The sequence below is a fragment of the Dioscorea cayenensis genome, chromosome 20 (genome assembly GCF_009730915.1).
Source record: "Dioscorea cayenensis subsp. rotundata cultivar TDr96_F1 chromosome 20, TDr96_F1_v2_PseudoChromosome.rev07_lg8_w22 25.fasta, whole genome shotgun sequence".
Taxonomy (NCBI): domain Eukaryota; kingdom Viridiplantae; phylum Streptophyta; class Magnoliopsida; order Dioscoreales; family Dioscoreaceae; genus Dioscorea; species Dioscorea cayenensis.
In genome coordinates this window covers 18,769,906-18,773,757 of record NC_052490.1, presented here as the reverse complement: position 1 = coordinate 18,773,757, position 3,852 = coordinate 18,769,906, and the positions used below count along the sequence as shown (strand labels likewise).

Below are 3,852 nucleotides of genomic sequence, written 5' to 3'. Positions count from 1 at the left end.
TCGATGCAAACTCCTCACACTGTAACTATCCTAGTCGGAATCAACTCATTCTTTTCATTCATCACAAATGTCATCCCTTTTTTTTAGGAACCAAGTGAGTTGGACTCACCAATGCACTATCGGATATGGGGTAAATAATCCCTACATCTAGGAGCTTCACTACTTCTGCTTTGATGACTTCCTTCATGTTAGGATTTAGTCTTTGCTGTGGTTGGATTATAGATTTGTAGTCATCTTCCATTAAGATTTTATTGGTGCAAAAGGATGTATTTATGCCCCTGATGTCTGAAATCTTTCACGCAATAGCTGACTTATGCTTTTTGAACATGCTAACAAGCTTATCCTTTTGCACCATAGACAAGTTTGAAGCTACAATCACTGGAAGTTTAGATTCTTCCATCAAGAAGACATACTCCAAGTGTGCTGGCAAGGTCTTGAGCTCTAGGGTTGGTGGTTCATCAATTGATGGACGCAACCTACTCTCCTTTAACCTTTCAATTTCCTAAAACTTGTTTGTTTCCTGTTCGAATTCATTATTCCCTTCTTCCACTTGTGAATATATTTCTGTATGGTCTTCAACGAAAGTTGATACATTCAATCCACAAATCTTCCCTACCGATAACGACGCACCCACAGAGAAAAGTTCATGCCTTTGTTCGTGATAAGACAAGTCAAACTAGTCGAGGACTTTCTCCAAACTTTCTTCCAAGTGATCGCTCATCGATGCCAATGCAGATCTCTCAAACTGATCTAGCACAATATTTAGATTACAGTCTAGCTCTTGAATTCTGGCATTATACTATTCAACTGATTCTTCCACAAAATGTTAAATAGTATATGGATCTTGCACGAAGTAGCATGGTGGTGTCCTGTATTACAAACACTTGAACTTTCTGCTTCACATTTTTAACCATTACCGTGATAGTGTCGAGTAACTCGGGCATGTCAATCTTTTTTTTTCTTTTCTGTAATCAAGGAAAAAGAAGACAGATCCTTGCGTATGTCCACAAGTGGACGGGTTTGTTGAAGTAATAAAATTCCAGGTGAGTGAGTATCGTATCCACAGGGAGTAGGGAGTAAAAAAAATACTTAAATTGTTTCTTAACTAGAGAAGTATGAATAGTGATTTGTGTGACAAGATGTAATGCAAACAAAAGTAAGAGAGGCAAGGGAGAGAGCAAGTAAAGGAGATATTAAGCAATCGATATAAATGGGGTACTCAGATATTGATCAACCTAGGACAATCGTTTCAAGTGCAAAAGCCCTCTAATATACTTCCTAACTAGTGTATTAATGAGTCATAGATATCCTTTAATACATGGTCCCAAATCTAAGGTCAACCATGCCTAACCCTATACATGCCCCGGAGGAGAAATTGAACAATCTCTCAAGCTCGCACTCATATAGAATTGCAATAAGTTCCTGGGATTCAAAGTGATAAATCCTCTTCCTATATTTAGACTTAACCCTTTGGTCCAGGTGGAAAGTACCTAGTCACAATTAAGCCCTAGATGCTAAAATAACTAACACTTCACTCCATTGCACTCGTAACTAAGCCCCTAGAAGAAGGTTATCCCTTAGTCCATTTACTCTATTATGACCGCAAAGAACATGAGGAATTGGAGGTAGAAAAAATCACACCGAAGGGCAAAGGGGATGCTCCGCTACCTCTTCACTTACCCTCTCAACCCTCTCCAATCTAGCTTTGTCTAACTCTCGTGGTGTGTCACTCACTCACAAGGGTTACCAACAAGAACTCTCAACCCTGGTGTCACTCTAAGGAAATATTCATACAATCAATGCATTCAAGATTGGAACTCAATAAAAACATCAATTAATGGAAGCATAATAAAAAGGTTCAAAGAAATAATTACATCCTAGGGTTCACAATCCAAGTACCGACTAGGGAGTTTAGCTCTCTATGGAGCTAATTAGAATCAATGAAATCGAATATAAAAGCCAAGAATCCATAGAAAACATCTTCGATTGTCATGACGATGGTCTGTGGAGAGTCCTCTACTCATCCAAGGATCCCTTTGTCCGGCCTAGGATACACCTGGCCGGATCTGTGCCGACGAAAGCTCTCCCACTAATCTTCTTCCAAATGCAGCATGATGTCGGAGCCTTAGAACCTCTCCCAATCCCTAGCCAATACCTCTCAAATCCCTAGTTGCAGTCCTTTCCCAAGTTGGGGAAAAGATGGAGATAAGAATTCTGAAATGGGGGCTGAAATCGGCATTAAATAGGGCTGGAATCGGGAATCCACACACCCATGTGAATATTTCACATAGCCCTTGTGGAATTAACGTACGGGCGTGTGGAATTTCCACATGCCCATTTGGCTTCTCTAGATAACTCCTTCTTCGGCCGGCTGTGAACAGTAACTGCTACAGTACTTTGTTATAGTATTTTACTGCAGTGCCCTGCTACAATACCGGTCTGAAACACTCCACAAACCATGTTTTCATTGAGGTAACATAAACGGGCACATGTTGACATCGTAGTTCGGTTTGCTTCTTCAATGAATGGCCATGTTGGTGAAGATCTTCTTACACATGCACAAGCCGGAATACTTAGAATATTACTGCCTCTGTGCTACTCCAAATCATTGTGCTAGCTTGAATACAAAAAGGTTGGCACACATTCTAGCATCTTGAACCTGACTTATGTCTTCACGTTTGAACCTTCTCAAGATTTCCTCCAAATGGTGTACTCATGATCTATATTGGCTTCTTTCTATAAGATTCAGCTTCACAACCCTATATGCATGAAAGTAACATAAATATACATATATTACCGTTAAAACCTGATAAAAGTAATGCTCATCATAAGGAAAGAACACTCCGTTAAAACCTGACAAACACAAATGCCATTTGTCAAGCTTTTTGGCACCGTTGACAAGGAATAGGCATTTTGCAAACACTTTGCACTTTGCTATTTTAGCTATTCATCACTTATTCTATTTCACATTTTCTTATTCTTTGATCGTTCTGATTTGTTTTCTTTCTTTGGTTGTAGCTCTAGTTTATGACTCGAGGGAAACCTTCGACAATGTTTGAAGGAGAATCCTAAACTTAAACGAACACTTTATAGATGAGAAAATAACCTATGCAAGAGCAGTCAAATCAAGCTGAGGTAGAAGGTGCAGGGTCACATTGTATGGCAGAATAGAATGAGCAGCGGAGGACACTCTCAGATTATTCCAGATCCCCAGTTTTGGGCACATAGTCTAGTATTGTGCACAATTGAATGGTTTGGCTGATGAGGATCCAAACAATCACATTGAGAACTTCTTGGAAGTGTGCGACATGCTCAAGATTAATGGTGTTACGGATGATGCTATAAAATTGACAGCCTTCCCATTTTCCTTGAATGTAAGAGCAAAGCAATGGCTACATTCATTACCTAGAGCATCGATCACTACTTTGGGAGGAGATGGTAAAAGCTTTCCTTGCCCGATATTTACCTCCCGAAAAATCCGTGAAGCTTAGGAATGAAATACCATCTTTTGTGCAAATGGAATTGGAGTCTCTTTTTGAGATATGGGATAGGTTCAAGGAGCTCCAGCGGAAATGTCCTTAACATGGGTTCCCCGAGTGGATGATCATTCAAACTTTCTATAATGGGTTGATTCCAAGCATAAGACAGTTACTTGATGCTGTAGTAGGAGGTACCTTAGGAAACAAGACCCTTGAACAAGCCTGACATCTCATTAAAGAAATGGCCATGAGCAGTTATCAGTGGAACACAATTGACAGAAAAAAGGTAGCCAGACTTCAGCGTCCTGTGTGGCGCAAACCTCAGTAATCTCTATCCATAATACTCCTACAGCACTCTCAAGCCTCTCAAATC

The 3,852-nt window shown here is 40.0% G+C and overlaps 1 non-coding gene across 1 annotated transcript; it reads right to left on the bottom strand.

Annotated features, from left to right (window-relative positions):
* Nucleotides 1-3,483: 3,483 nt before the first annotated feature.
* Nucleotides 3,484-3,590, bottom strand: LOC120252277. Its single transcript, XR_005533821.1, has one exon. It is a non-coding gene; the product is annotated as a small nucleolar RNA R71 (small nucleolar RNA).
* Nucleotides 3,591-3,852: the final 262 nt, after the last annotated feature.